Genomic DNA, 22,497 nt, shown 5'->3' with positions numbered 1-22,497 from the left:
CTTTCTTATGACACCCAAATAAAAGTCTGATCCCACCTGTGCTCCCCTTCATTTTACAATTGCTTTCTTTTTCACAGTGTTGGGTATCAACCTTTGGCTTACAAAATGCGTAATTTAGTGGAAATATATATTTACACATTTTATACATGTATGCGCTGGGTTGGAGGCTGTGCCTGTTTGCTGCAATACTTTGCACACACCAGAAGTCATGTAACCTTTTCAAAGGTGCTCGTTTTCTCCACCTCGAGGTGCAGAGGCTGAAAGGATGAGCCGGTTCTGTCAGGGCTCGAAGTGCAGACAGACCAGGCCCACCGGGGACTTGCTGCTTACACACAATCCTCTTCAGCAAGCGCATTAACCCACTCAGCAGTCTTGCCGCCTACAACCACTTTATGGTTTTACTTTTAAGCAGACGGGAAGCTCCGGTGGTTGGCCTCGGATGTGCGTTGCAGAGTCTGCCGGCTCACGAGCCACGGGGAATTCTGCACTTTGAAGGATTTCAGTTATTTAATTATGTATTTTATGTTTAGTGCTTTCGCCCGCCCCTGGCGTCACCCTTCAGCACAGCATGGAAAAATATGGACGACGCGCCTTCCTAATGTGTGTACTGATAGATTTGGAAAGCGTCTCACAACAGAGCTAATGTGCCACAACACCCCCACATACATTACAGAAGAAGGGAACCCCGCCATTTTAGAGACCCTGGGGAAATTAACAGTTTAGTAAACAGTGATTCTCTTAGGCCATTAAGGAAAAGGAGTATTTTTAAAAAAAAAGAGAGAATTTCACTCAACAGCCGGCTGCTGCTTCTCCCCGTCCTCTTCGGGCGATGCAGGAAGCAGACTAACCTGAGCCAATAGCAACCCTGCTGTCATTAGCATGATAGTAGTGTCATGATTCGTCGTGCTTGCTGTCCCCTGTTCCTTTGTGCTTGCTGCCCCCTGTTCCTTTGTGCTTGCTGCCCCCTGTCCCGTCGTGCTTGCTACCCCCTGTTCCGTCGTGCTTGCTGCCTCCTGTTCCGTTGTGCTTGCTACCCCCTGTTCCGTCGTGCTTGCTGCCCCCTGTTCCGTCGTGCTTGCTGCCTCCTGTTCCGTTGTGCTTGCTGCCCCCTGTTCCTTTGTGCTTGCTGCCCCCTGTTCCTTTGTGCTTGCTGCCCCCTGTCCCATTGTGCTTGCTACCCCCTGTTCCGTTGTGCTTGCTGCCCCCTGTTCCGTCGTGCTTGCTGCCCCCTGTTCCGTCGTGCTTGCTGCCCCCTGTTACGTTGTGCTTGCTGTCCTCTGTTACGTTGTGCTTGCTGTCCCGTTACGTTGTACTTGCTTGTGCTTGCTGCCCCCTGTTACGTTGTGCTTGCTGCCCCCTGTTACGTTGTGCTTGCTGTCCCCTGTTACGTTGTACTTGCTTGTGCTTGCTGCCCCCTGTTACGTTGTGCTTGCTGTCCCCTGTTACGTTGTGCTTGCTTGTGCTTGCTGCCCCCTGTTACGTTGCGCTTGCTTGTGCTTGCTGCCCCCTGTTCCGTTGTGCTTGCTGCCCCCTGTTCCGTTGTGCTTGCTGCCTCCTGTTCCGTTGTGCTTGCTGCCCCCTGTTCCGTCGTGCTTGCTGCCCCCTGTTCCGTCGTGCTTGCTGCTCCCTGTTCCGTCGTGCTTGCTGCTCCCTGTTCCGTCGTGCTTGCTGCCCCCTGTTCCGTCGTGCTTGCTGCCCCCTGTTCCGTCGTGCTTGCTGCTCCCTGTTCCGTCGTGCTTGCTGCCCCCTGTTCCGTCGTGCTTGCTGCCCCCTGTTCCGTCGTGCTTGCTGCCCCCTGTTCTGTCGTGATTTAACGATTAAGCTATTGGCATTGTAAATGACAATGCCATTTATTTATGATTTAAAAAAAAAATTTCATGAGCAATGCTAATAGCTCTACCTTTAATAATGCCGAGACCATTGCATTGTAAATGCTTGTTGACTTAGTTGGCCCGGGATCCTGCTATTCAGGGCCCCAGGCTGATTGCTCTCTCCTTAAAATGGACTCCATGTACCTTAGGTGCATAACACAATTGGAATTGGTTCACCTTGTAGGCCCCTGTAACAGTGTATTATAGGTACCCAGGGCATAGGTGTAGCCAAGGCCTACCAGGGGCTGCAGCATGTATTGTGCCACCCCTGGCCTGGCCTCCATATTTGACACAACTGGCTGATCACTCAGCTGGGGTAAGTTGGTGTAATCACCTCTTGCTTAGATATAGTATCCCTATATCTAACCCTAAACTGGACACATATGTTCCTATCAGCCACTCCTATGGAAGGCCTCATCAATCCTGGAGGCAGAGTGCTTGGAAATATGTGAGATGGTGCTCTAGTGTGAGCTGAGCCTGTCTGCAGCTGTCGGGAACCACTCCCTAAGCTGTTCCGGGATATTGCCATACCATATACTCTTAAGTGCATTATAATCCTCGCGGTTATATGCTATCTTTGGTTTGGCTTTATCAAAACATGTCGAGTAAGGTGTAATACGAATTGGAATACTATCCCCTCGACAGTTCTGTCGACGGGGATAGCATTCCTCCCTTCTAGAGGGACACGACATGTGTGTAGCCTTAACCCCGGTTAAAGTTAACCAGAGCCTCAGCATCACAAAATGGATGCTGCCACCACAGACACATGTCTGACCTCCTGCTGCTGGGAGTCCTTCCAGCGAGGAGGGCCTGGACAAAGGGTTTCCTGCCTGGGGAGGTGCGAGCACCACCCCAGACAGGGTTTTGTGTATTGGGTAGGACAGGGCTGAATAGATTGAGACATGCCTGGGGCACACAAGGTGTCCCTGTGCATAAGCCAGCCCAAACCGCTTCTGGGGCTTTCCAGCCCCAGTCCTGGCGAGGAGCTGGACAAAGGAGAGGGGGTGTAACCACTCCCCTTCCTGGTCCCACCCAGAGGAGGGACCTAGTAGGTGATCCACCCCTCAGATTGGGAATAAGAGTGGGAGCAGTGCCATTGCACAGCAGATCATCCTGAAATCAACTTGAAACAAAGAAGAAGACTGGACTTCGACATTCTGCTGCTCAGAAGACTGAAGAGAATCTCCCTTGTGGCCTAGGAGTGGCCACCCTGTGAATACAGGCATCACCCAGCACCTCGACGTCTGCTTTGCCGCCACCTCCCGCCGGAGCCCGAGTGGAAAGCCTGACAAGACCCAGCTTCCCAGACTTCTCTCAGCCCGATCCAAAGTCCCTGCAAAGAAGGGACCCGTGGAGGCACCGAGAGACGTGGGAGCGGACATCTTGAAAGACCCCCGAGACGCTGACTGCGCAGCACCCGAGGCACCCTTGACTCTGTGCTTTGGGGTTTAAGAAGCCCTACAACCGAGCAGCATTTGCACCAAAGATCAGCCCTCCAGCATCTCCACGATCTGCGTGGGGCCCTTTTGCTTTGTGCCACTCGACTCGCCATCCCGGCTGCTTGTCACGTGATCAGCGGCCATCTTGGCAACGAAACCTACAATATACACTGTGGGTCTGGTTGCTCCAGACCTGCCCTCGCTCCTGTAGAAAGGAGTACCCGCTCTGACCTTGCTGGTCCGAGTAATAAGCCTTTTTCACTTTCCCCGTGGCTTGCATTAGCCAAGGCTTGTTTGCTTCAATTGAGTTGCCGACACCGCCATCAGCTAGAGCCTTCGAGGGACAGCTCGTGATTGACTCCTGGACATCCTTGACCTCTTTGTGTCCACGTGGCTGCAGAGAGAAGCAACCCCTGATCACCTGTTTGCACCCGACTTTGCCTGGTTCCAATCTGGTTCCACGGTGGTCACTGGTCAGTGACTTTGAACATTGTCCCCTCTGCTTTCAGGTCTTCACCACTTCAGATCCACCCTTGGATCCACCGGACACTTCTCCTTCACATCGCCTGCAGCATTTTCAGCTTCAAGCGCCAAGAACCTGCGTGTCAAAACCCGACGCCACTTCGACCCTGTGCACCCACTTCCTGTGGGTGAGGTAACATTGCAACGCCGGTGTCCCTACACTGGTACACACCTCTAGGGTCTGTGTCTTAAGTTTTGTTCCACTAGGTTCAGCGGAAGTGCCTTTAAACTAACTTTGTGTACTTTTTACGCACCATAGACTTTACATTGGAAAGTGCGTGCACTTTGAACACTGCACCCGAGTCCCGCTGGCCTTTCCCGACTTAGTCACTGCTAGTCTCGAATAGCTCCAGCGATTCCCAAGGCCCTAGGCCTGTTCCCTTTCCTATTGGTATCTCTTATACCACTTTCTTAGTATATGGTTTAGGTGGCCCCTAGGGCTCATCCATATTGTGCAACTTTTGTGTATTTTAAACTGTCTTGTGATTTAACGCTTGTGCTTCTGTGCTCATAAAGAGTCCAGGGGATTTTATAGTTAATAAATCTATATATATTTTCAATATATATCTGTGTGGTGTCCCTTTCATTTGGTATTCAAGGGGGTTGTGTATGGTATAACAGCTGGCTTCACATGCCTTTCAGAGTTTAGCCTAAGACTGCTTTGTCCACGTTACCACTAGGATAACTGGTCTACAAGGTTGAATTACAACCATCATCATAAGGGTTGCTTGGAATGGTACAAAGTGATCCCTAAGAATTAGTGAGCATTATATACCAGGCCAACTTCTCACAACCACTGTGTGTTGCTTAAGGCAGATGTTGGTATATTTATACCTGGAAGGTGCCGAGTTTGACGTAAGGTTGAACATAAGACGTCACTAAGAACTGGCAGTTCTTTCAGGACTCTCAGGAGTTCTAGTACAAATCAAAACAGAAGCAGGGGAAATTCCCGGGCTGCTGGAGGCTTGGTTTGTTTAAGAACGCGTTGTACTTTCTAGGAGTCTATGGGAGTAGCCTTGCCATATCTGGACTGCATTGGCTATGACTTAATATGGATATGATTCTTATGCCTTTATAAGGATATGATTTGTTATAACCACATGAGGGCATAAATCGGGAATATCTAATTAGGGTCCTAGATACATTCATAACAAGGTCTGCTATAAAAAGTGAAAAAAGTTGAGGGGCCAAAACACACCCTTGTCTTAACCCATTTCAATTTCAATTTTTCTTGATATACTCCCATCTGTGTCTAAAATAATCCGGGCCCAGTTTGAAGTGTGCAGAAGTTTTATTAGGCTCAACAATTCTCTGGGAATATCATAGCCAATCAATGTCTCCCACAGCTTCCCACGGTCTACTAAGTCAAACGCAGCGTGGAAGTCCACGAAGCAACAACACAATCTACGATTCTGCTCCATGGACTTCCCCGCTATGGACCAAAGTGCGAAGCAGTGGTCGACTGTCGAATGGCCCTCCTTAAACTCCCCTTGTTCTGGGGGTATAACTTGGTTCAGCTCTGACCACTCCTTTAGTTTTTCTAGGATCAATTTGGCGAATACTGTTTCGCCTATATCCAACAAATTAATTAACCTATAATTTTTGGGTGAATTAAGGTCCCCTTTTTTGTGGATAGGCCTTATTATTGTGCCTCTCCAGGTTTCTGGGATTTGGCCTGAGGTAAGTATCCCTTGGAACATTTTTGAAAAGAACAGAGCCCACCAATCAGTCCTCTTTTTTATCACCACAGCAGGAAGATTGTCAGGGCCAGCTGCCCGTGTCAAATTTAAGTTAGACACAATTTTTTTGACATTATCAATAGAAAAATGAACCTCCATTTCTTTACTCACTCCACACCATACTATAGAATTTCCCTTTTCATTCCAGACCCCATAAATTTCCCCTAAGTATTTTGCCCACTCATTTTCAGGGATCACACATTTCAGGGTGCCTCTTTCTTTATTTGAACTTTCTTGCACCAATCTCCAAAACCCTTTCAAATCTTTGGATTCTATAGCGGTCAGCAATTTGGCCCAGCAGCTCTCTCTAAAAATCGTTTTTTGTTCATCACCAGCATTTTATAGAGCCTCCTTTGCTTCTGGAAATTATCCCACAGTTCTACACTGTATTTTACCCTTAATCTTCGTTCCTGTTGCCTAATTACGCTTTTGTACTTCCTACAATCCTCGTCAAACCATCCCCTCCCTTTCTTATACCCTGTACTTCCCCTCTCGCCTCTGGGGTGTCTTTCTTTAATTTTTACCCTCAGGAAATCCACTAATACCCTAATTGAGTTCTCGAACCAGGAGCTCTCATATACAATTGGCGCATCTTCTACCAACAGCGTCTGTTGAACAGCTACTAATTCTTCCGGATATTCCTACGTAATCCTAGTTGTGAGTCGTCTAGGATACTCAACTTGCACCGGCAACACTGTCTCCCAATGTTGTTTCTTTTGCTCACATATTTCCAGCCTTAACGGGAAATGATCACTTCCTTCTTCACCTGTCACCTCAAATTTTTTGATTAACTCAAAATACTAGGCTTGTATATAAACATAATCAATTGGGCAGGGTTGCAGGCCTGACTTAAAGGTTCGCTTTGCAGGTCTATCTACATCAAATCTCCCATTTGCACAGATCAGCCCCAAAGCCTCCAACATTTGACCTAAAGCCGAGTCCTGTTCTGACATTGTCTTCTTATGTCACTACTCTCCTCACACTGTGGTCACTGCTCTCCTCACACTGTGGTCACTGCTCTACTGCTGCTGTCACTGCTCCCCTACTGCTGTCACTGCTCTCCTGCTGCTGTCACTACTCTCCTCACACTGTGGTGACTGCTCTCTTGCTGCAGCTGCTCTCCTGCTGATGCTGCTCTCACTGCTCTCCTGCTGCTCTTGCTCACCTGCTGCTGCTCTCCTGCTGCTGCTGCTATCACTGCTCTCCTGCTGCTGTCTCTGCTTTCCTGCTGCTGTCACTGGCCTCTTGCTGCTGTCACTTCTCTCCTCACACAGATGTCCCTGGGGGTCGCGGCTGGATACACCTTACCCCTCTGGAGCGCGTCATCGCCAGTCCTGGAACGGCCTGGAAGCGGGCAGAGAATGCCGACACAGCCCACTCAGCACCCAGCAATTAGAGGGGCTCCTCACTGCGTCGCCGGTCGTCAAGTATGCTCCAAAGTCTCAGTCCCAGGATAGTATGCAGGGAACGGTCCCCAGCCCCCTCACCTTCCGCCCACTGGCACTCAAGCTCCGTGAATCTCTCCTTGTCCCCCCTCCCCTCCCGTGAGGCTTAAGCAGGTGTGGCACAGCCGCCAACAGTGGCTAATCTACCCCCCGGGGTCTTCTACCACAAATGGTCCACAGAGGAGGGCCCAAGACTGCCAGGCAGGGCACAGACAGCACTCACAACTCCCCTCCACAAGTAAACCTAGGGTCAGGAGGTCCAACGGACGCAGGCAGCCCAATCAGTACAACAGGCTGGTTATCCACATCTCCCCGATCAGTCTCCACTGCACCCCATCACGCTCAATGCATCCCACCAGAGGACTCCCAGGGCGTATTGCAGGCACCCACTGTCGCGTTCAGGAGTGATAGTCCCGCAAACCAGGCACACAGAGCCAGGCCCCAGGGCGCAGGCAGAATTTCAATGATTGAGGGCCACTTCAGGAGGACACGCTCCGGGATGGGAGTAGAGCACTCGCCCCCCCACGCTCCCCGCCGGCGACAGTATCACCCACTGCCTGCGGGGCCCAAAAGTCAAGCTCTCCTGTCCCCCCAGGCGGGATCCGGGCATTTGAGGGGGCAGCCAGTATCCTCAGGCCTCTCCCGGGGACAGTCACAAAATGGCGGCTAAGGGCTCCCCTCCCGCTCTCTCGCCACAGTCCGGCCACTACTGCCCCTTACAGATGCCTATCAGGCCCCCCAAGCAGCACCACTCCGGAGGACGAAGACCCCAGTCCAGGGCAGGGTCACAGGGGGGCCAGGACACCCTGGAACCCAAACCGCCAGGCCCTATAAGACAAAGAGGCAAAATGGCGAGGGAGCGCGCCCATTACTGCCGCTCACCTGCAGAGTCCAGTCACAGGGGGTAGAGGCCTTTGCGCAGCGAGGGACCGAAGTTCCAGGGCCCCCTCCAACCCTCCCTCAGGGTCAGTGCAGTCTGGCCTCTCCTCCAAGAAGCACCACCGCCCCCACAGCCTGTCACAGACTCACCAGACCCGCCAGGTAATGTCCCCGTGTCCGCCGGGCCGCTCCTCACTGATCCCTCTTAGGCGGGTAAAAGGCCGTCACCACCACCTCTGCCCCCCAGGTCCGCTGTCCGCCCTCCTGAGGGCTCCGGGGCCTCCGCCTGCACCGGGAGAACAACAGAGGCAGTCCACAGGCCTCCATCCGCAAAGTCTCCGCAGCCCGGGCTCCTCTCCAGTAGCGCCTGCGGCCCATTCACGAGGTACTGGGGGTCCCCAGTCACAGGGGGTAGAGGCCTTTGCGCAGCGAGGGACCCCAGTTCCAGGGCCCCCTCCAATCCTCCCTCAGGGTCAGTGCAGTCTGACCTCTCCTCTATGAAGCACCACTGCCCCCACAGCCTGTCACCGACTCACCGGACCCGCCAGGTAATGTCCCCGTGTCCGCCGGGCCGCTCCTCACTGATCCCTCTTAGGCTGGTAAAAGGCTGTCACCACCACCTCTGCCCCCCAGGTCCGCTGTCCGCCTTACTGAGGGCTCCAGGGCCTCCGCCAGCACCGGGAGAACAACGGAGGCAGTCCACAGGCCTCCATCCGCAAAGTCTCCGCAGCCCGGGTTCCTCTCCAGTAGCGCCTGCGGCCCAGTCACGAGGCACTGGGGGTCCCCACGGCCAGTCACCGACCCACCAGAGCCAGTTCGTTGCAGATGTCGCCAAACAGTGTCCCCACCGTCGCTGGTCCGCACCTCTCCGGGCGCACCCAGGCGGGAGGGAAGAAAGCTGCCAGCACCTCCCGGGACCTCCGCTCTCTAGGCCCGCCCTCCGCTCCTCCACAGGCCCCTGGGTCTCCGCACCGGAGGATCCACGGAGGCGGTCCCGTCACTCGTCTTGGCACAGAATCGCCCCGGGCTCTGCAATCCGCTCCGCCAACAAAGGGCCTCACCACGCCACCGGGTCTAGAAGACCCCCAGGGCTGGCAATCCGCAGGACGGGACTACCTTCAGGCTCCACAAGATGGCGGCTCCCACCCTGGAGCCCTCGCTGACTCCTCACCACTCGACATTGTCATCGCTGCAGGCAGCCGGAGCACCGCACGTCAGGCACACCCAGTCACTCTGGACAGCGTCCACGTCGAGGGGTGCAGGTGTGGCCCCCGACTCAGCTTAAGTAGTGTGGCCCCCGACTCAGTGAAGTAGTGTGGCTCACTGGTTAGAGGCGGCAGACCCGAGAGCAGAGGACGGCCCGGGACCAGGGTTCGATTCCCGGCGCGGCAGGTTTCTGGACCAGGGTCAGCGGACTCGATAATTCTCTCGCCTCGGTGCCCACTCTGATCAGCGATCACACTCGGCAACTCTGGGCATTAGCTTGCCTCATCTTCACTAACGGCCCCACCAGACCGCCGGGGATGCTTGGTCTCACCCTGGAGATACCCATTAAGGGACCATCTCTCAGGGAAGCCAGGAAGGGTTTCGCAGCGGTCGAAGCGCCTTGGGACCCTACGGGTAAGTAGTGCGCTATATAAATGCCTATACATTACATTATAATTGCTTATACAGGTGGCGGAGGTCGGGAGCTCAACCGGACACACGTCTCACCACATCATTGGTTAGACCATGCCCCCGCCTTTGGATCCTTTTAAAAGCACTGTGCCTGAGTCAAGATGTCTATTATGGCTCAGGCCCAGAGGGGATCAAGGCGATGTTCCAGCGGTATGTTCCTAGCAGATTGCTCCTGTCTGTAATGTTAACATTGCAGTGGTTTAAGAAGGCAAGGTGGGGAGGTAGAGCCTTTTCCACGGTTGCGGCCAGGCTGTGGAACTCCCTCCCGGAAGAGCTTTCTAGTCAGGTGTCTCATTCTCTCTTCCGTAAAACCTTAAAGACCTGGCTCTTTTCACAGACTTCAGTATGAGCATGTTATTTGGTCTGCATCCCTCAGTCTATAAATAGCGCCTTGACGCTCTTGGGCTAAGTTTGCACTCTACAAGTCCAATACTTACTTACTTACTGCTTCTCTCTTGCTGCTGCTGTCACTGCTCTCCTTCTCCTGCTGCTGTCACTATTCTCCTGTTGCTGCTGTCACTGCTCTCCTGCTGCTGTCATGTCGAAATGTACCCCTGTGAGGGCACACTGGTGCAGTTTCACCCTCTCATCCACGGGTCGAAAGACTAACAAGGAGAGATCGGCACTGGAGTGAAGTGAAACAAACCAAGTTTATTAAATGCTTATGAGCAGGACTGCGTCCGAACAACACTCTCAAGTGCTGTGAGAAGGAGTACACATAATGCAAAAACAATTGTCTTTATATATTTGTTTGTTAGAATGCAATCTCATGAGAGGGAAAACTGGAGGGAACAGGTTTAAGCATGGAAATAGCTGTAGGCAAACAAGAACAAAGCCTGACCAGATGGTCAGGAGATGAGGAAGGGGAGTAAGGAATGTTTTTGACAGCAATAAGCTATCAATCGATAACCTCTGAGACCAGGTGCACCGGCAGCTGCAACCCTCTAGCAAGTACACCAGATTGACCATGTCAGAGAAAGGTCAGCTAAAGTTAGAGGACACCGGCTGGGTGAAAAGATGAACAGCAGAGAGTAAAATGAACACAACAGAAACGAAATGAACCTGACAGTCAAAATGGCTGCCTCTAATGCTAACATAAAATGTGCACTTTTCCACAGTCACTGCTCTCCTCACACTGCTGTTACTGCTCACCTCACACTGCAGTCACTGCTTTCCTGATGCAGATGCTCTCCTGCTGATGCTGCCTCTCACTGCTATCCTGCTGCTGCTATCACTGCTCTCATGCTGCTCTTGCTCGCCTACTGCTGATCTCCTACGGCTGCTGTTACTGCTCTCCTACTGACTCTGCTGTCACTCCTGTCCTGCTGCTACTCTCCTACTGCTGCTGCTGTCACTGCTGTCCTGCTGCTACTATCACTGCTCTCCTGCTGTTACTGTCACCGCTCTCATGCCGCTGTCACCGCTCTCCTGCTGTTGTCACCACTCTCCTGCTGCTGTCACCACTCTCCTGCTGCTGTCACTGCCCTCTTGCTGCTGTCACTGCTCTTCTCACTCTGCTGATACTACTGTCACTGCTCTCCTGTGGACTCTGCTTTCACTGCTGTCCTGCTGCTGTCACTGATCTCCTCATGCTGCTGACAGAGCTGTCACTTCCTCGATCACACTGCTGTCACTGCTCCCCTGCTGCTGTCACTGCTCTCCTGCTGCTGTCACTGCTCTCCTGCTGCTATCACTGCTCTTCTCACACTGCTGTTCTGATCTCCTGCTGCTGTCACTGCTTGTCTCACACTGCTGACAATGCTCTCCTGCTGCTGCTACTGAAAATGCTAGCCTGCTGACTCTAGTGTCACCCCTCTCCTGCTGCTCCTGCTGCTGTCACTGCTCTCCTCACACTGCTGTCAATGCTCTCCTGCTGCTACTCTCCTGCTGCTGTCACTGCTCTCCTGCTGCTGCTGCTCTCCTGCTGCTGTCATTGCTCTCCTGCTGCTCTCCTGCTGCTCTCACTGCTCTCCTGATGTTGCTGTCATTGCTTTCCTGCTGCTGCTGCTCTCCTGCTGCTGTCACTGCTCTCCTGCTGCTGTCACTGCTCTCCTGCTGCTGCTGTCATTGCTCTCCTGCTGCTTCTGTCACTGCTCTCCTCGTCTCATTGCTCTCCTGCTGCTGCAGCTGTCACTTCTCTCCTGATACTGTCACTTCTTATGTCACTACTCTCCTCACACAGTGGTCACTGCTCTCCTCACACTGTGGTTACTGCTCTACTGCTGCTGTCACTGCTCCCCTGCTGCTATCACTGCTCCCCTACTGCTGTCACTACTCTCCTCACACTGTGGTGACTGCTTTCTTGCTGCAGCTGCTCTCCTGCTGATGCTGCTCTCACTGCTCACCTGCTGCTGCTCTCCTGCTGCTGCTGCTCTCACTGCTCTCCTGCTGCTGTCACTGGCCTCTTGCTGCTGTCACTTCTCTCCTCGCACAACTGTCACTGCTCACCTGTTGCTGTCACTTCTCTCCTGCTACTGTCACTGCTCCCCTGCTGCTGTCACTGCTCTCCTGCTGCTGTCACTTCTCTCCTGCTGCTGTCACTGCTCTCTTCACACTGCTGTGACTCTTCTCCTCACACTGCTGTTGATGGAGCAGGGAAGAGACAAAAAATGTTGTGTACCCCTTGTAAAATTATTCTCTCATAACCATAATAGTAGTAACGGAGTGGAGCATGTAAACTAATTAACAAAATACATGTACGAATTTACACTGCACATGGGAAACTAATTACTGTTTGCAAAAAAATATACTAATGAAAACAAAATAGGTCATACTAACATAGAGCTGTGATAAAATATATGGGAGTGGGAGGTAAACAGAAGGGCTAAAATTCTAAATCTATAATTTCTGTTATGTTTATTTTCACATTAGTTCAGTTTTCAGTTCAAAATCAAAGTTTATTTGGACCATTGTCCTTAAACAGATAAAACATTCTAAACATTCTAAAAACAGATCATTGTCACAATTTTTTTTTAAAACCGTATAAAACTTATAACTCATTAAAATGGATCACACATGGCTTGGGCTAATCGCAATTCATAGTTCGTTTAACTTTTTGCATAAATCTCCCCAATGCCCAAACAATATCTAAGGACAGCATTTCTGTTAGGAGGGCACTTGCAGCAAGTCTATTATGAACACCATATTTTTTTAAAATTGGACATAAGATCTCTTTTCGAAGTTCTAAGAGCTTTGAACAGTCTAATAAAATATGCATCATATCGCATGAGTTTCCCACTATACACTTACAGTTTCCAATGCTATCTATCATCTCCGATTTTACTCTAATATTACCATAATAGGGATTCAATCCAGTACTTAATCTTAGAACTTCTCTCCTCAGCCATCTATTCGGTAATCTATCAATTTAAGGGAAATGTATATCTTTTTGCCAGGCCTGGGCCATACACTGTACCGACTTTTGCGTCACCAGGTATACTTGGTCCTCAGCTCGGGATACCTTCCCCGTAATCTCCGTTTGGAGGGTCACGGGACTTACATCTAGTCTCAGCAGTTTACCAACCATACTGAGGGAATTTCTAACCCCTTTAGCCCATGTTCGTTCACTCATCAACGCTTCTCTCCTACACCATTGCAAGACTTTTAGTTCATCCTCTGTACCCAGGCGCTGCCAGAATCTAACTAAAGCCATACAAACAGTTGTCTTCCATGAGGTTACACATGTTTCTAACCTTACAGCTTGCACCATGGAACATTTAGGGAGTGAGAATTAATTTTTCAAAGCTTTTCCCTCCTCTACATCCCATCCATGTTTGCCACCCAAAAACAGTTACTCTGCCCCATATCGAAATTGCGGGGGGACCATAGCTAGATATGCCTTTAGGACAGGCATTTCCGATTTTTCTCCATAGCTTCCATTAAATTTCTTACGGCCATTTACTGACGCTGCTGTCCTTGTTCTACAAGCATCTAGGTGGGTTATCCATTTAAGATTTTTCCGAAACCACATACCCAGGTACCTGTACTCTTCTACAGTTTCCAGCTTTTCAGGACCTAGGTACCAGCTATATCTTATTTCCCTTCTCCCAAAGCATAGGATCTTTGTTTTGTCCATGTTAACCACTAATTTTTTCAACTTACAATACTCATGGAAGCTATTCAACTTTCTTTGTAACCCGATCTCTGTTTGGTCGAAAATTACTAGGTCGCCAGCGTATAAAAGACATGCTATATGTTTCCCATTTATTTTAGGGCTTGCCCCCATTGCTTTACTTAAAATAGAGGGTAGGTTGTAGTGTAGTTCCTATATTCCTAATAGGCTCTGCGCATTGGAATAACATAAACAATTGTTTAGACGTAGGACTGAGGTCAACTAGGTCTCTATTGAATATGTTAGACTTAATTGTGTGTGCCAGCTAGCTCAGAGGTCACTAGAAACCTCTCGAGTAAACAAGAAGGTGTTTAGCTTTCCTGAATAGACAAGAGTCCCGAAAGCAAATAGATAGCTATTTTACTCAGTCAATCGTGCATGCTTCGTTTCACCAGAGATGCAGAGAAATAGATAGACAGCGTCTCTCTCAATGCGTCAGCAAGGAGGGTGGGCTTCCTTCGGCACTCGCATCAGCAGGGCGTCGGGCAAGTAGATAGCCGATTCTGCTTCAAACCACTATGTGTTGCTTAAGGCAGATGTTGGTATATTTATACCTGGAAGGTGCCGAGTTTGACGTAAGGTTGAACATAAGACGTCACTAAGAACTGGCAGTTCTTTCAGGACTCTCAGGAGTTCTAGTACAAACCAAAACAGAAGCAGGGGAAATTCCCGGGCTGCTGGAGGCTTGGTTTGTTTAAGAACGCGTTGTACTTTCTAGGAGTCTATGGGAGTAGCCTTGCCGTATCTGGACTACATTGGCTATGACTTAATATGGATATGATTCTTATGCCTTTATAAGGATATGATTTGTTATAACCACATAAGGGCATAAATCGGGAATATCTAATTAGGGTCCTAGATACATTCATAACAAGGTCTGCTATGAAAAAGTGAAAAAAGTTGAGGGGCCAAAACACACCCTTGTCTTAACCCATTTCAATTTCAATTTTTCTTGATATACTCCCATCTGTGTCTAAAATAATCCGGGCCCAGTTTGAAGTGTGCAGAAGTTTTATTAGGCTCAACAATTCTCTGGGAATATCATAGCCAATCAATGTCTCCCACAGCTTCCCACGGTCTACTAAGTCAAACGCAGCGTGGAAGTCCACGAAGCAACAACACAATCTACGATTCTGCTCCATGGACTTCCCCGCTATGGACCAAAGTGCGAAGCAGTGGTCGACTGTCGAATGGCCCTCCTTAAACTCCCCTTGTTCTGGGGGTATAACTTGGTTCAGCTCTGACCACTCCTTTAGTTTTTCTAGGATCAATTTGGCGAATACTTTTTCGCCTATATCCAATGTGAGAAGTTGGCCTGATATATAATGCTCACTAATTCTTAGTGATCACTTTGTATCATGCCAAGCAACCCTTATGATGATGGTTGTAATTCAACCTTGTAGACCAGTTATCCTAGTGGTAACGTGGACAAAGCAGTCTTAGGCTAAACTCTGAAAGGCATGTGAAGCCAGCTGTTATACCATACACAACCCCCTTGAATACCAAATGAAAGGGACACCACACAGATATATATTGAAAATATATATTGATTTATTAACTATTAAAATCCCCTGGACTCTTTATGAGCACAGAAGCACAAGCGTTAAATCACAAGACAGTTTAAAATACACAAAAGTTGCACAATATGGATGAGCCCCAAGGGCCACCTAAACCATATACTAAGAAAGTGGTATAAGAGATACCAATAGGAAAGTGAAGAGGCCTAGGGCCTTGGGAATAGCTGGAGCTATTCGAGACTAGCAGTGACTAAGTCGGGAGAGGCCCACGGGACTCGGTTGCAGTGTTCAAAGTGCACGCACTTTCCAATGCAAAGTCTATGGTGCGTAAAAAGTACAAAGTTAGTTTAAGGGCACTTCCGCTGAACCTAGAGGAACAAAACTTAAGACACAGACCCTAGAGGTGTGTACCAGTGTAGGGACACCGGCTTTGCAATGTTACCTCACCCACAGGAAGTGGGTGCACAGGGTCGAAGTGGCGCCGGGTTTTGACACGCAGGTTCTTGGCGCTTGAAGCTGAAGATGCTGCAGGCGATGTGAAGGAGAAGTGTCCGGTGGATCCAAGGGTGGATCTGAAGTGGTGAAGACCTGAAAGCAGAGGGGACAATGTTCAAAGTCACTGACCAGTGACCACCGTGGAACCAGATTAGAACCAGGCAAAGTCGGGTGCAAACAGGTGATGAGGTGTTGCTTCTCTCTGCAGTCACGTGGACACGAAGAGGTCAAGGACGTCCAGGAGTCGATCAAGAGCTGTCCCTCGAAGGCTCTAGCTGATGGCGGTGTCGGCAACTCGATTGAAGCAAACAAGCCTTGGCTAACGCAAGCCACGGGGAAAATGAAAAAGGCTTATTACTCGGACCAGCAAGGTCAGAGCGGGTACTCCTTTCTACAGAAGTGAGGGCAGGTCTAGAGCAACCAGATCCACAGTGTAAATTGTAGGTTTCGTCGCCAAGATGGCCGCTGATCACGTGACAAGCGGCCGAGATGGCGAGTCAAGTGGCACAAAGCAAAAGGGCCCCACGCAGATCGTGGAGATGCTGGAGGGCTGGTCTTTGGTGCAAATGTTGCTCGGTTGTGGGGCTTCTCAAACCACAAAGCACAGAGTCGAGGGTGTCTCGGGTGCTGCGCAGTCAGCGTCTCAGGGGTCTTTCAAGATGGCCGCTCCCACGTCTCTCGGTGCTTCCACGGGTCCCTTCTTTGCAGGGACTGTGGATCGGGCTGGGAGAAGTCTGGGAAGCTGGGTCTTGTCAGGCTCTGCACTCGGGCTCCGGCGGGAGGCGGCGGCAAAGCAGACGTCGAGGTGCTGGGTGATGCCTGTGTTCACAGGGTGGCCCCTCCTAGGCCACAAGGGAGATTCTCTTCAGTCTTCTGTGCAGCAGAATGTCGAAGTCCAGTCTTCTTCTTTGTTTAAAGTTGATTTCAGGATGATCTGCTGTGCAATGGCACTGCTCCCGCTCTTATTCCCAATCTGAGGGGTGGATCTCCTGCTAGGTCCCTCCCCTATGGGTGGGACCAGGAAGGGGGGTGGTTACACCCCCTCTCCTTTGTCCAGCTCCTCGCCAGGACTGGGACTGGAAAGCCCCAGAACCGGTTTGGGCTGGCTTATGCACAGGGACACCTTGTGTGCCCCAGGCATGTCTCAATCTATTCAGCCCTGTCCTACCCAATACACAAAACCCTGTCTGGGGTGGTGCTCGCACCTCCCCAGGCAGGAAACCCTTTGTCCAGGCCCTCCTTGCTGGAAGGACTCCCAGCAGCAGGAGGTCAGACATGTGTCTGTGGTGGCAGCATCCATTTTGTGATGCTGAGGCTCTGTTTAACTTTAACCGGGGTTAAGGCTACACACATGTCGTGTCCCTCTAGAAGGGTGGAATGCTATCCCCGTCGCCAGAACTGGCGAGGGGATAGTATTCCAATTCGTATGACACCTTACTCGACATGTTTTGATAAAGCCAAACCAAAGATAGCATTTAACCGCGAGGATTATAATGCACTTAAGAGTATATGGTATGGCAATATCCCGGAACAGCTTAGGGAGTGGTTCCCGACAGCTGCAGACAGGCTCAGCTCATGCTAGAGCACCATCTCACATATTTCCAAGCACTCTGCCTCCAGGATTGATGAGGCCTTCCATAGGAGTGGCTGATAGGAACATATGTGTCCAGTTTAGGGTTAGGCACAGGCATACTGTACCTAAGTAAGAGGTGATTACACCAACTTACCCCAGCTGAGTGATCAGCCAGTTGTGTCAAATATGGAGGCCAGGCCAGGGGTGGCACAACACATGCGGCAGCCCCTGGTAGGCCTTGGCTACACCTATGCCCTGGGTACCTATGGTACACTGTTACAGGGGCCTATAAGGTGAACCAATTCCAATTGTGTTATGCACCTAAGGTACATGGAGTCCATTTTAAGGAGAGAGCAATCAGCCTGGGGTCCTGAATAGCAGGAACCCAGGCCAACTAAGTCAAAAACCAGCTAAACACCAGGCAAAAAGTTTGGGGGTAACCATAGTCAGATATCCACCTTCCTACATCCAACAAATTAATTAACCTATAATTTTTGGGTGAATTAAGGTCCCCTTTTTTGTGGATAGGCCTTATTATTGTGCCTCTCCAGGTTTCTGGGATTTGGCCTGATGTAAGTATCCCTTGGAACATTTTTGAAAAGAACAGAGCCCACCAATCAGTCCTCTTTTTTATCACCACAGCAGGAAGATTGTCAGGGCCAGCTGCCCGTGTCAAATTTAAGTTAGACACAATTTTTTTGACATTATCAATAGAAAAATGAACCTCCATTTCTTTACTCACTCCACACCATACTAGAATTTCCCTTTTCATTCCAGACCCCATAAATTTCCCCCAAGTATTTTGCCCACTCATTTTCAGGGATCACACATTTCAGGGTGCCTCTTTCTTTATTTGAACTTTCTTGCACCAATCTCCAAAACCCTTTCAAATCTTTGGATTCTATAGCGGTCAGCAATTTGGCCCAGCAGCTCTCTCTAAAAATCGTTTCTTGTTCATCACCAGCATTTTATAGAGCCTCCTTTGCTTCTGGAAATTATCCCACAGTTCTACACTGTATTTTACCCTTAATCTTCGTTCCTGTTGCCTAATTACGCTTTTGTACTTCCTACAATCCTCGTCAAACCATCCCCTCCCTTTCTTATACCCTGTACTTCCCCTCTCGCCTCTGGGATATCTTTCTTTAATTCTTACCCTCAGGCAATCCACTAATACCCTAATTGAGTTCTCGAACCAGGAGCTCTCATATACAATTGGCGCATCTTCTACCAACAGCGTCTGTTGAACAGCTACTAATTTTTCCGGATATTCCTACGTAATCCTAGTTGTGAGTCGTCTAGGATACTCGACTTGCACCGGCAACACTGTCTCCCAATGTTGTTTCTTTTGCTCACATATTTCCAGCCTTAACGGAAAAATGATCACTTCCTTCTTCACCTGTCACCTCAAATTTTTTGATTAACTCAAAATACTAGGCTTGTATATAAACATAATCAATTGGGCAGGGTTGCAGGCCTGACTTAAAGGTTCGCTTTGCAGGTCTATCTACATCAAATCTCCCATTTGCACAGATCAGCCCCAAAGCCTCCAACATTTGACCTAAAGCCGAGTCCTGTTCTGACATTGTCTTCTTATGTCACTACTCTCCTCACACTGTGGTCACTGCTCTCCTCACACTGTGGTCACTGCTCTACTGCTGCTGTCACTGCTCCCCTACTGCTGTCACTGCTCTCCTGCTGCTGTCACTACTCTCCTCACACTGTGGGGACTGCTCTCTTGCTGCAGCTGCTCTCCTGCTGATTCTGCTCTCACTGCTCTCCTGCTGCTCTTGCTCACCTGCTGCTGCTCTCCTGCTGCTGCTGCTGTCCCTGCTCTCCTGCTGCTGCTGCTATCACTGCTCTCCTGCTGCTGTCACTGGCCTCTTGCTGCTGTCACTTCTCTCCTCACACAACTGTCACTGCTCTCCTGTTGCTGTCACTGCTCTCCTGCTGCTGTCACTGCTCCCCTGCTGCTGTCACTGCTCTCCTGCTGCTGTCACTGCTCGCCTGCTGCTATCACTGCTCTCTTCACACTACTGGCACTGCTCTCCTGCTGCTGTCACTGCTCTCTTCACACTGCTGTGACTGTTCTCCTCACACTGCTGTTGATGGAGCAGGGAAGAGAACAAAAATGTTGTGTACCCCTTGCAAAATTATTCTCTCATAACCATAATAGTAGTAACGGAGTGAAGCATATAAACTAATCAACAAAATACATGTACGAATTTACACTGCACATGGGAAACTAATTGCTGTTTGCAAAAAAATATACTAATGAAAACAAAATAAGTCAAACTAACATAGAGATGTGATAATATATATGGGAGTGGGAGGTAAACAGAAGGGCTAAAATTCTAAATCTAATTTCTGTTATGTTTATTTTCACATTAGTTCCCATTGGGGCCTGCGCGGCCTAGTCTGAAAAATGGCTGTTTACTGAATTAATGGCAAAACTCCAAAAAAGATGGCCCCCACGCATGCGTGGTGCACAAGAGATGTGAGCGGAAGGCCTGTGCTTGGAGTGAGAGATGTCAAGGTCAGCTTGACCAATGAGCAGGAAATGTGCCAAAAGATGCCTGTGATGGAGCGAGTTTCAGAAATGATTTTATTCTGGCTCGTGCAGTTAATCTCCCATAACTTGAAGAATTATATTAATAGATTTTTGTGTGTTTTGTATTATTAAATCAACCTAGAGTAAAATTCCATACACTATTACACGGGACTAACGTTATGTGCTTCATGTTGCATTTGCAAGTATGTTTTATAATACATAATTTTTTTTTTTTTAAGCGCTATATAAATACAATTTATTTTGTATAAATACTGAAACAGACCAATGCATCGGACATTCTTACAGTGCATGCATATCTCATGAACAGGGACTGAACAAAGTGAACAAGCATTTGCAATGCAATAGGTCTCGCATTAGAAAAGCTTGAGCCATTGGCACCGTAAATGACACATTTTGTATTTATGTGTTGGTTTTGAAAATAGCGAAATTAATAGCTTTGTCATTTACAATGCCAATAGGTACAGCCTTCGCAAATGCGACACCTATAGCATTTGTTTTTTTTTTGTTTTTTTTGTGGTAGACCTTTATTGTACATTATTCATATACACAGCGGTGTGCCTACAACCCACTTACAGGGCCGGCCGCAATCAGTGCACCACACAATATAGACAGGCCGAATAACACAGCACTTCAGCTCAAACGCATATTCAGTGAATGCTCAGCCCATGGAGGCACCACAAATGTTCTATATGCAATATCCAAAGCACACCAGTAATTCCAGCCGTATAGCCCTTATGTGATCTCGGTCTCTTTTTCAATTTTTGCAGAAACAAAGTTAAACGACAACCATCCCCAACTCCCTCCCAACCCTCCCGATCCTGGTCCTATTGAGTATTCCAAGTCTGACATGTATAGTGTCCAAAAGTCAGCTGGTACATCAGGTAACAGAAAGAATGTGAATGAGGTAGGTATCTTCCCACAGTCTCTCTTATAATACCCAAATCACTGCGAAACACCAAAAGGTGGCCAAGGCACATCAATTTCCCAGGTCAAATGTGAAGATCCCAAAGGGTACCGCTGTTCTCACAACCGACATAGAATATACGTCACTCACTCATTTAGGCAGCATTTAAGCAGATTCCTATTCTCCCCCCGACAGATCAGCGATCTCACTCCTCTCACTATCAGAATCTTCCAGAGACAGCACATAGAGCGTAAACGGAGCCCACACGTCCTGCGGGCGAGACTTCTCTGGCAGTCCCTCATAGTAGCAGTGCAGTTGGTCCCTGCAGTAGGCCATGTCATTCAACCACAGCTGCACATTAGGTGCCCTCCTTCCTCCCCATCCTATAGCAACTCTCCTCTTAGCCAATTGTAGCGCCAGTACCACACGCCGTCTCGATTGTGCTGACACACCAGAAGCAATGCCCAGAAGGCAGAGACGCACATCCAGTTTTACTTCATTCGATATCATGACAGTCAACCTCTCAGTTACCTCCTTCCAAAAGTCATACACACGCGGACATCCCCAGGCCAGGTGTACAAAATCGGCATTGTCAGCACCACACCGGACACATTGGGCAGTAGCTCGAAGCCCATATCTGACCAGCTGGACCGGCGTGTAATACCACTGATGCAGAAATTTATAGTGCAGAAGGCGGAAGTTGCCATTAATCACATATCCCCCAGTCATGCCACAGCTTTCATTCCATTCGTCATCACTCAGAGGTTCTGGCAGGCTCTTATCCCAGCGTGCTCTGGTCAAGACCGCTCCCCCTCCCTCATCCTCCTGCGCAGCTTTATAAAGTTTAGAGAGCAATTTGGTTCTGTCTTTAGCTGTGTAGAGCAGCTGTAATGCCCCGAGCGTTAACGGTTCCGCCGGATACGTTGGAAACAAATCTCTTATTGCTGCCCGCAAACGAGCATAGATAAAGGTAGCCATAACAGTGTTAGTGGAACGTGCTGTCAGGGCCTGTAAGGAGAGAAATGACGCCCCCGGAAAAAGTTCCCCCATGGATTGTACTCCAGCTTCCTTCAGAATCTGCAATCCCCCGATCTCACTGGACACTGAAACATCTGAGTGGTACAGTAGCGTCATAGCCGCCGCATATAACGGCAATCTGGCAGCCCGTCTACCAAGGTCCTCCCAGGCGGTCGCCGTGATTCGCACAGTATCGATCTCCCCCTTCTCGAACACCGAATGTTTGTTAGCAATCATTGCCCTCAGCGGATACGGCAGAACTGCACTTGCCTCAAGCGCCACGTGCGGGGTATATGGTGGAGCATTTAACCAGTAACTCGCAAATTGCGCTTGTGCGCATAGATAATAGAGCTTCATGTCCGGTAGGGCGAACCCACCCAGTGCATACGGCTTGGTCAATACATCCCAAGTCACACGTGGTTTCTTGCCGGCCCATGTGAGCGAGATCAATAGAGATTTCAACCTTGCGAAAAAATGCGACTTCAACGGGACAGGGATATTCACAAAAAGATAAAGAAATTTCGGCAACACTACCATTTTGATTAAAGAAATTTGATCAGCCAGCGTCAGAGGGAGTCGAGTCCATCGCGCCACCTGATCTTCCAGCTTAGAGATGGCAACTCCATAGTTAGCCCTTATGACCTCCTGACAGTCCCTATGCACCCAGATGCCCAGATAGCGAACCGACTCCGTCCCCCATTCCAGAGGGAACTCCAGCGGGATTTGGTGAGTCGCGTCC

The sequence above is a fragment of the Lissotriton vulgaris genome, unplaced genomic scaffold, assembly GCF_964263255.1.
Source record: "Lissotriton vulgaris unplaced genomic scaffold, aLisVul1.2 SCAFFOLD_1140, whole genome shotgun sequence".
NCBI lineage: Eukaryota > Metazoa > Chordata > Amphibia > Caudata > Salamandridae > Lissotriton > Lissotriton vulgaris.
Note: the sequence above shows the minus strand (reverse complement) of the source record.